The sequence below is a fragment of the Mytilus trossulus genome, chromosome 7 (genome assembly GCF_036588685.1).
Source record: "Mytilus trossulus isolate FHL-02 chromosome 7, PNRI_Mtr1.1.1.hap1, whole genome shotgun sequence".
In the NCBI taxonomy this organism is placed as follows: domain Eukaryota; kingdom Metazoa; phylum Mollusca; class Bivalvia; order Mytilida; family Mytilidae; genus Mytilus; species Mytilus trossulus.
In genome coordinates, this window is record NC_086379.1 from 23,010,276 (window position 1) to 23,021,906 (window position 11,631).

The following is an 11,631-nucleotide window of genomic DNA, read 5'->3' on the forward strand; positions in this document are numbered from 1 at the left end:
GTTTACCTGCATAAAGCCGATTAAGTGATTTTACTCCTTTTCTTCAATTTTGATGTCTTTCATTAGTTTGAAGGGTAAGTCTCCTGTAGTTGGTATATTGTTGGTGTTTTCCGTTGTAAAAAACTGATGTAAACTGGTTATTCAGTATTTCAGCTTTGTTCTGTCGTTTCAGCTGATACTCCATTGTTCTTAAAAGTACTTATTCCCAGTGGGTCCTGTTTTCTTGATTTGCGTAGTTATTGCGTAATTTGTCTTTTATCAAGCTTCTGATGTCATTTAGTCCTGGTATCTATGATGAGTTTATTTGAAGCCTCTTCATGTGATGGTTCTTGCTTTTTTTGCCTTTCTTGTAAAAGCGCAGTCTTTTCCTGATGAGTCTTTTGATCTCCGTTGTCATCGTCGTTGTGCTTTCCTATTTTATTTTATCTTATGTCGGTCAGTGCGGGTTTAAATGGCCATTTGAAATTGTGTCCAGTTTTACTTTTACAGTAACTGAGTGCGCAATTTTACTGATTCGAATCCTAAAATAAATTTGTTTCTGAGATCCTTCCCAGTTGGCTTCTTCTTTTTTTTTTTTTTTTTTTTATAGCTGTGAAGTATCTTTGCTGTTTAATAATTGTTTATGTTATTTAAGTTAATATTAATCTAGTCACTTTCCAATAGGTGGACATGTGTTGGTTCTAGTTATGAGTGTCTGGTGGCTACCTGGTATGTCATGCGGTAACATTTCAGCATTGTTGTAAGCTGGATCCAGATGCGTTTTTGTATCTGATATTATTTTTGGAGATGAACTTGATATGATGATGGACATTTCAGTCCCTTTATTTGTTATAACAGTAGTTAACAGTGTTGGTTGACTTAAAAGTGTCATGAAGTGTTGGAGGTTGTTATCTTCATTTCACAAAACACATTCAAACACTCTTTATCTAATGATTTACTTCACCTTAGATGCAGAAATACTGTTTGCAAAAGTACTAATTATTCTAAATAATAAGGATGTTCTTATCCCAGGTAGAAAACCTTAACGTATTAGGCACAAGTTTTTTGGTCCTCAATGCTCTTCAACTTTGAACTTGTTTTGGCTTTCGAAATTGTTTGATCTGATCGCCACTGGTTAGTCTTGTGTAGACGAAACGCACGTCTGGCGTTTTAAATTATTAACCTGGTACCTTATGATGGCTATTATTCGTGGTTTTCTCTGTCCTATATGTTCTCCCATTTATTTGTATTGTAGTTCTGTCATGTTATGTTGTCATTTTAATGATATATTTAACATTGCCATAAAAGCGGGAGGTTTGGCTAGCCACAAAACCAGGTTCAACCCATCATTTTTCGCTTAAAATGTCATGGACCGAGTCGGGAAAATGCCATGGTTATATTATAGTTCGTTTCTGTGCGTGTTACATTTTAGTGTTTCTGTTGTGTCGTAGTTCTCCTCTTATATTTGATGTGTTTCCCTCAGTTTAAGTTTGTAACCCGGATTTGTTTTTTCTCAATCGATTTATGAATTTCGAACAAGAGATACTCGTTAGCCATTCGTGGACACGGGTCTGTGTTCTATCAGTTTCTCCAATTATTCACAAAGCCAACTGCAGCCCTAATACTAGTAACTGATGTTAGAAGTAATGTCGGAAATATTAGATCGAAAAATAAAAACTACATGCTGATATCAAGGACTTATGTGGTATTAGTAAACGGAAGTTAGGCACATATTATGTAATTGTTTTAATAATTCAGAATTAATTTTTTAATACCTGTTTCGGTGACCTCAATCTTATTGTCTTGATAAACAAGAACATACAATTCTTGTAACAATTGCAAATTAACACACAGATGTTATTACAAATATGTTATTAAGTACATGAATTTCTATTTTATATTGTATACCCAGAATGGCAGGACGTTTCAAGATAGACCATATCGACCACTTGGTTATCACAGTGAAAGATTCTATCAAAACAGTTGAATTTTACTCAGGGGTGCTTGGGATGGAAGTAAACACATTCAAGGTTAGTAAATTGACAGCAACTATAACTCTATTACATAGTATCCATACAACCAAAAGTCTTTCAAACATATATTTTTAGAAACAACTTTGATTTGTGTGTCTTCAAAGTGCACTGACCCTATACATGCTGTACACTTTGGTTTTTTGTCGATCCTTCGAGTTTAGTCGAAAAAGCGAGACTAAGCGATCCTACATTCCGTCGTCGTCGGTATCGTCGTCGTCGGCGGCGGCGGCGTCCACAAATATTCACTCTGTGGTTAAAGTTTTTGAAATTTTAATAACTTTCTTAAACCATGCATACTGGATTTTTACCAGACTTGGACAGAAGCTTGTTTATGATCATAAGATAGTATCCAGAAGTAAATTTTGTAAAAATAAAATTCCATTTTTTCCGTATTTTACTTATAAATGGAATTAGTTTTTCTGCAGGGAAACATTACATTCACTCTGTGGTTAAATTTTTAAAAATTTTAATAACTTTCTTAAACTATCCTGGATTTCTACCAAACTTGGACAGAAGCTTGTTTATGATCAGAAGATAGTATCCAGAAGTAAATTTTGTAAAACGATAAATCCATTTTTCCGTATTTTACTTTAAATGGACTTAGATTTTCTGCCAGGAAACAACCCATTCACTCTGTGGTTAAAGTTTTTAAAATTTTGATAACTTTCTTATACTATTTTTAGCTCACCTGGCCCGAAGGGCCAAGTGAGCTTTTCTCATCACTTGGCGTCCGTCGTCTGTCGTCGTCCGTCGTCGTCGTCCGTCGTCGTCCTGCGTCCGGCGTTAACTTTTACAAAAATCTTCTCCTCTGAAACTACTGGGCCAAATTTAACCAAACTTAGAGGTTTCTAGTTTGAAAATTGTGTCCGGTGACCCTGCCAACCAACCAAGATGGCCGTCATGGCTAAAAATAGAACATAGGGGTAAAATGCAGTTTTTGGCTTATAACTCAAAAACCAAAGCATTTAGAGCAAATCTGACAATGGGTAAAATTGTTTATCAGGTTTAGATCTATCTGCCTATAGATTTTCAGATGAATCTGACATTCCGTTGTTAGGTTGCTGCCCCTGAATCGGTAATTTTAAGGAAATTTTGCTGTTTTTGGTTATTATCTTGAATATTATTATAGATAGAGAAAAACTGTAAACAGCAATAATGTTCAGCAAAGTAAGATCTACAAATAATTCAACACGACCAAAATGTTCAGTTCACCACTGTAGGAGTTATTGCCCTTTAAGGTCAATTTTTAACCATTTTTTTTAAATCTTAGTTATCTTTTAGAAAAATCTTCTCCTCTGAAACTACAGGGCCAAATTAATTGAAACTTGGCCACAATCATCTTTGGGGTATCTAGTAAAAAAATTGTGTCCGGTAACTCGGCCAACCAACCAAGATGGCGGCCATGGCTAAAAATAGAACATGGGGGTAAAATGCAGTTTTTGGCTTATAACCCAAAAAACAAAGCATTAAGAGCAAATCTGACAGAGGTGAAATTGTTGATCAGGTCAAGATCTATCTGCCCTGGAATTTTCAGATGAATTGGATCATCGGTTGTTAGGTTGCTGCCCCTAAATTGGTAGTTTTGAGGAAATTTTGCTGTTTTTTTGTTATTATCTTGAATATTATTAAAGATAGAGATAAACTGTAAACAGCAATAATGTACAGTAAAGTAAGAACTAAAAATGAGTCAACATGACCAAAATAGTCAATTGACCCCCTGAGGAGTTATTGCCCTTCATAGTCATTTTTTAACAATTTTCACAAAATTTGTAGATTTTCACTAACATTTTCCACAGAAACTACTGTTATAGATAGAGATAATTGTAAGCAGCAAAAATGTTTAGTAAAGTAAGATCTTCAAACACATCACCATCACCAAAACACAATTTTGTCATGAATTCATTTGTGTACAATATTTAATATTAACATAGACCAAGGTGAGCGACACAGGCTCTTTAGAGCCTCTAGTTAATTTGTACCAAACTCGGACAGAAGCTTGTTTATGATCAAAAGCTTGTATCTAGAAGGAAATTTTGTTAATATTTTGTACCTGTGTATCTGTATTTTACTTATAAATGGACTTAGTTTTTCTTCCAGTTAACATCCAGTCTGCAGTCAAGTTTTTAAAACATTTATTAGATTCATAAACTATCCTGTATTTTTACCAAACTTGGACAGAAGCTTCGTACAATGAAAAGATAGTATCAAGCGGAATATTTTTATTGATTTTTTCCCCTCATTTTTGTTGAGCCTGCAATTTACCGCAACAGTAGGCGAGACACCGGGTTCCGCGGAACCCGTACGAATTTTATAGTCACTGACTGTTTGACGCCTGGCTAATGACGTCAATGATGTGTTCGGTAGAGTTTTGTCTATATCAGAGTCAAAGATTGCAGGTCCACTGAAGTTAAACTATTTTGATCTGAGCGTCACTGATGAGTCTTATGTAGTCAAACGCGCGTCTGGTGTACTAAATTTTAATCCTGGTACCTTTGATAACAACTAAACGCCGTATGCTTAAAAAGTTATATTTTGAGCATTTTGGAGAGCTACTGTAACAGTACAAAGAGAACAACCGTATATTGTCTCAAAACAGGATTTAATTTGTACTCCTCGCATATTTTACCTGTTTCTAAACTTGTACACATTAATTTATATTTTGGAACTATGCTGACTGGTCTTCTATACATTGAAAGTAAGTAAAGGCATTCGAAAATCATTATATAAACGAAAGATTTGAAAAGGTTAGTATGGATATGTAAATAGTTCAGCACTTGAGAATTGAAGACATCGACTGAAGATATAAAGTCGAGAGATAAAGTCTATAAAATCAATGATAATAAAGGTAAATACGCAATATAACATCCATCTGCCATCAAAAGTTATTGATGACAATACACGCTTCGGTTCTTGCTTCAAATATAGTGGAAGATATTAGCAGGCAAAATCGAGGGAATTGTGCAAATGATGATACAAGCATGAAAATTACCACAAAGCATCCTTTTTATATAATTTCTAAGAAACAACTGCTGGCCATTAAAAACAAATCATATTTTCAAGATGGCCACCGCCGTTTTCTAAAATGGCTGTTTTTTTAGTTTGAAAATACTGATTTTTTTCTTAAAACTTTGAGTTTAACTTCTTTTAGTGCAAAACAGCTGTCAGGTTTGGTAGCTACCTTCCTTACATGTGAATAATTCACCAGACATGAGTATTTGACATATACAGGATTTGCACATGCGCGAAAATAATAACAAAATTCATTAAAAAACATTTTAACTATTTACTATAAAATAAGTGATTTGGGATGTTCAATGATATTATGATTTGGTTTAATAACATTTTTCAAGGTTATGACACACATGATTTAACAATTTTGCGCATGCGCAAACTATTTATAGACATAATGAGTGATTTGTATGCACTACCAGGGCAAACTGGTATAAATCGTAGTTCATCAAATTACTCTAAAAGCAAGGCTCTTGTAGAGCTGTTCAAGTAGGTGTATAATCTATGATGCCACTGTTTAAAAACAAGCCCATTCAGTTGCGATGATCAGGTATTTGATGGATAAGACGAAAAATGTGGTTAATACGAGAGAAACATCAATAGTAACGGCAGATCAGCCACTTTTGGTAATGGTTATTCAATGGGAATGACCTGATATGTACGGAGAAGATAAGTTTATCGTCAGGTGAGGTGGATTGCACATTGAAATGACTTGTTATAAAATTCTGGGTGATATATTCAATACGCCTAGAACGGCATATTCTTTGTACGTATGTTCAAATGTACCTATGACTAGACACGCGCATCATATAATTCTATATGTTTTAGCTTGAATGGTATGTATCATCTTAAGAACGCTAAACACTGAAATTATAAGCATGTCATGACTCTGTGACGTTCAATGATTTGGTAGACTGATGTAAGAAAATATAGACATCTCGACCACAGTTTAAGTCCTGGCAATCAATTATAAAATAAGAACTTCTTGTGAATTTGGTAGTATGCTCATTTCATGTGTCAGATTTTGTAGAAACAGTCCATATAAAGCATGATACCGTATTTATATAGGTCTTGATCGTGTAACATATTCTCGATCGTTACCGACCTTCTCCGAGATATGGCTTCCCTTCTCTTACATTACCCACAGGTGGCAATTGGTTTTGAAAATGATAATTTCACTGTACGTAAGACCAGAAAATATTTTTCTTATAGCACAATTGATCAGGCAAAAAAAAACCAAAATAATGCAGTTGTATTGGGCGATGTGTTGTCATAGGTTTAACCGAAGACCCCATTTAGACGTATTTATGGTAGCTGGACCAGAAGTCAGTAGACTATCAGATGAATTTGCAAGATCTAGTGGTTTGAGGCATTCTATAACAGATGAACGACTTAATGAACAAAAAAGGATTTCTTTAAAAAGATCAAAGGCAAATAATACAAAGAAAGTTTGAAGCAAATGCAAAACGAAGAAGAACCTGTTTCTTATAACCAGATCAAAATGAACAACTTCCTATTATGTCGGAAAAATAAAACTGTAAAGGTTTTTTTTCAAGAAAACAAAGCTAGAGAACCTTACAAGTGATTGCGATATCTTTTCGAGACTTTTATTTCTTTATCGCAGTGATCAAATTGATTTGGAATATTTCTTAATCCATAAAGACAAACTGCTCCTTAGGATGTCAGTTTAAACAGTGGTATTAAATCGGTGCAAATGGATAAACTTGAAACATTTTGCAATTTGCTGATCCAAATTCTGACGCATTTATCGTTGATGGGGCAGCAATGGTTAATTCCAGGCCACCTTGTTGGGCAACAATATTGGATGATTTTGCAAATGTGTCATACTGCCTTAAATAAAATCTTGCATCGATAAGTATTCAAGAGTAGATATTGTGTTAGATGTTTACTAAATGAATGATTTAAAGGCTAGGTGTGACAAGACAAAAGTTGGTTCTGGAGTAGTTTTCTCTATGAAGTAACAACGAAACGAAATTTTTCATGTGTCTTGCCGACAGAAATGCTTCTTTAGAAACTAATAAGGATGCTTTCCAGCTACCCTTTGTAAGCATGGAGAAGCAGATATACGAATGTTTGTCCATGTTCGGCATGATTATGAAAATTGTTGTAAGACGGTAATTTTAGGTAGCACCCACACAGATGTACTAGTATTAAGAATTGCAGCACTCCAAAAATATGGTGGAACAAACTGTTGATAGGTTTTGGCAGGAATGTAGACTTTTGATGGTTTCCTGTACGATATATATCAAATGCGTTTGGTCCTCGTGTAGCTACTCTTCCTTTCATTCATACATTTAGTGGATGTGACACTTTGTCGGATTTTCGTGGGAAAGGGAATAGGTCAGTTTGGATGCCATGGGAAGTATTTCAACATGTAACGGACGAAGTATAAGGACACATACATGGACATAATAGAAGCATTTGTTTGCATCATGTATAACAGAACAACATCACCATTTGCTGTTAACAAGGCATGATGTAAATTTTTACCCAGGAAGCAGCGGCATTGTGATGTAGTTCCGCATACAAGAGTTTTTTTTTCCGGGGCACATCCAAAGAGCAGCGTATCAAGGAGGACAAGTTTGGGCTCAGCCTGATTTATGTACCAATTCATGAACACTGGGGTTGGATGAAAGAAAAAAAATCGATGACAGTTGGAAACCAAAAAGGACTTCTACGGCTGCCGTTAAAATTGCATCTTCCTGTCGGGAACTTTTAAAATGAGGAGGCGAAAAATCCAGCTGTGTTGGTGACTGTAAATGCTACCGTTCTGTCCTTCCTTGTACGTTTTTTTTATTGGCTACTGTCAGATAATTATAAGACAACCAACTTGTCTTTCTAACAAAACTAGGCATTTAATCTTAACAAAGAATGTGATATCACTTGTTAAGTTGATGGAAATTATAAAAAACAATACATTTTCAAAAAATTTGCCGCCATTTTTGAACCGGAAGTCACTCTTTTTTGTCATTTATGTGTTGTTTTTTCGTACTTTAGGAACTGTAATTAATGTTTAATACAAACTTACATTGGATTATACCTATAACACAGTTTTCAAGGATTTACGAAATGTAGCCAACTGGATATGACGCCATTTGCCAAATGATCGGTGGCCATCTTGAAAAAATGAAATTTTTTGATGGCCAGCACCTGATTTCTTTCAAATTATCATTTAGTCCACCTTTATACCAAATTTTATGCTTGTATCACAATTTGCACAATTATGTCCATAATATCTCCCACTAATAGAGGGGCAAAAGATACTAGAGGCACAGTCAAACTCGTAGATCGAAAACAAACTGACAAGCTAACAAAGAAAAAGACAAAAAGACAAATAATAGTACCCAAGACACAACATAGAAAACTAAAGACTAAGCAACACGAACACCACCAAAAACTCGGGGTGATCTCATGTGCTTCGGAAGGGTAAGCAGATCCTTTTCCACATGTGGCACCCGTCGTGTTGCTCATGTTATTATAAACCCGGTAAATAGTATAATTAGGTAGGTCACATTCGTGAAAAGGGAAGGGGATTTTAGTTGCAACATAAGGACCATATCCGATATTATCTGTGCAATGGTTATTCATTAACGGTCAACCAACTCGTGATGGCGTGCGTACAATTTTTGAAGGGATGATTTCAACTTCACCATTTAGTTCTCTTGGTAATTATTATCGTATCAATTGGGAGATGTATACTCCATATGCAGGCGCTGCTGTAATTTTGCTTCATAGAAATGGAAAATTCCCAATTGGGAAGCTGAAATCATTTCTTTTGTCGTAAAGTTTTGTTTTCAACCGACTCTCCTTGTCAAGTTCTAGATGTAAGTCAAGATGTAATTATTTAATGAGAGAACATCAAAGTAGTAGGATTGCAACCAAATACCGATGCAACCGTAGTTAACACCAGATAAAAATTATTTATTCTACATGCAAAATCGCGCCAAAATTAAAACAAGGAATATTTTTACAAATAGAACATTCTACAGTAGTTTAACTGTTTTAAAAGGGCATACCATACAATGATAGGTGAGATAATGACGTTAATAACGTAAAATGATATTTTTCGCGACGCCTAACTGTGACATATCTGGATGCATTTTTCGAGAGATTTCAATCATTATTTTGAAAACGAGTACATGGATCTTTTTGTTTTAGATTGACCTTTGGTATGATTTTGTATGAAGATTATTTGTTCCAGTTGATATGAAGAACGCACCGACAAATATCGCGGGTGTACGGTAAATCATTTTTTATAAATATAGGATTTCGCTATATTTTTCTATAAATGAACCTTGTCATATACTTAATGGAAAAAAAATAATAAGAAAAATAGGTCACCGATGAGTTAAAAAAAATAATTCAATTTTGATGCCAAAAACGTAATTTTTGCACCAAAGGGAGATAATTATGAGCCTTTTCAACGATAGATACATTTTTTTTTTATTTTTGCTGAAATTTTTGTACCCTCGAGCTTTCTGAAGATATAAAAACAGCAAAAAATGCCGTTATTTTTTTAAATCATGAAAATATAATTAAAATGAATCATATCCAAATAATTGATATACAAATTTAAAGATAATTTTAAAAGAAGATGTTTCAAATCTTTACAAAAATCCACATGGATTTGTCTTTCGAACAAAAAAGAAAAGTCTGTCAGTCTAAAGGATAGACATGTCAAAGAAACAGACTTTTTGGATAAATGTCTAAATTTTAATTCCATGTATCTCTACTTCAGCACATGAAGGTATATTTTTTTCTTACATATTTTAAGATATTTGAATGGACTAAGTGCAAAATACCATGTATTCAAATTTTCGTTAAAACAATCACCGTGGAATAGCTTGCCTTCGCGCACTAAAATACCGCGGGGAAACGGATTATTTTTGTTGATTGTAAGAAAAAACATGAGGTGAATGTCTATTCTTTTTCATTTGTGGCTACTATATACATGTAGTAAGGTTATGTATAATGATAACATATCGGAAATTTTAATGATACAAGAATGGTTCAAAAGGGTTTTATTTAAGCTTAGAAAATGAGGTAATGGAATTCTCATTACAATCTATTGTAATACTAGAACACCCCATCCTTTTTTCCAGGGCAATAGGAAAGCTATACATTTGGAAACCAGAAGATAAACATTCACGAATATGGTAAAGAGTTTGAACCTAAAGTGCATGCTCCTACCCCAGGCTCTGCAGATATTTGTTTTATAACAAAACAAAGTTTAGACCTTGTTATTAAACATTTAAAGGTGATTATTTCTATGTTATTGCCAGCTATTAATTAATTCAGACTCAAAAATTACGTTTAAGTTTGTGTCGAAAGGGTTGATTTCTGGATGAACACAGCTTATCAATACGACAAACGAAGATCATGTTTGTAATTAATGCCTTGGAATGTATAATCTAAGTTAAAGGGCCCCTTTTTTGGTTTCATTTTAGGTTTAAAAAAATGCTTTATCCGCTTTGAGAGATGGTATTTGAATTTGGTGCTGGCACATCATATCGGAACATCTGAGTTTTTTGTATTATTTTGGTAAATCGAAAATAAAAATATAATATTTAGTGAACCATTGTTTGACTGTCATTTGGGTTGTTTTTCTTTATTTTTTTTTCAAAACTCTTTCAACACAAACAAATATATATGGTAAAAAAATTAAATAGTTCGTTTAGCCGAAAGAGTCAACATGCAAAAAACATAATATCGTATTCCAGAGTTGTAATGTGGACATTGTAGAAGGACCGGTGGAACGGACGGGTGCCCAGGGACCAATACAGTCTGTGTACATAAGAGACCCGGACAACAACTTGATTGAGCTTTCTAATTACGAGTGAACAAAGACGTGTACATCATTCAGAAAGGAAGTCGTTCAATTGTAAAGAAAATGCTACGTATATATAAGACCACGATGTAGACTAATAAAGTATTGTTGACTTATTATTGACCTTGGTGTGTTGTATCATTGATATCATTTCGACACAGGTTGCAGTAAATTGTATTGCTTAATTAGGCCTGTATATATCTACAAATACTTGAATGTGATTTATCCTTTTGTGATTTCCTTGATTTGCAACCCATAACACAATCATGTGTATATCTGTGGTATATAATTGCGCAATACACGTGACTGGAATTCTGGGGTTAACAATTTATTAGGTTTCATCCTCTTTTTAATTTGGACCATGTAAAGGAAACTAATTGAAAAGAAATTGACCCTACCAATTTAGAAAAAAGATTGAAGGTTTTTTTGAATTACACTTATGTGGATAAAATCCAGGGGAAGTTGGTCCTAAATAATTTATTAAGCCCAACTAGTTTCTATGTACGAGATTTATGTTTAACTCTTCTGACTGTTTTGTAGTAAGGACTATTTATTCGAGCAAGTCCCAAGTTATTGACAAAAATGAAGAAATGAATATAGAAGTCTGTTCTGCAAAATCAAAGTCAATTTCCTTGTTTCCGAAGAAAAATCAAAAAGGAAAGTGCCTAATCAAATGGCAAAATCAAAAGCTCAAACGCATCAAACGAGTGGATAACAACGAATAGTTAGCTAAACCTCTACCTTGCATGGCAGTCATATTAG

The 11,631-nt window shown here is 34.2% G+C and overlaps 1 pseudogene; it reads left to right on the top strand.

Annotated features, from left to right (window-relative positions):
- Window positions 1-1,892: 1,892 nt before the first annotated feature.
- Window positions 1,893-10,889, top strand: LOC134726266 (glyoxalase domain-containing protein 5-like; annotated as a pseudogene).
- Window positions 10,890-11,631: the final 742 nt, after the last annotated feature.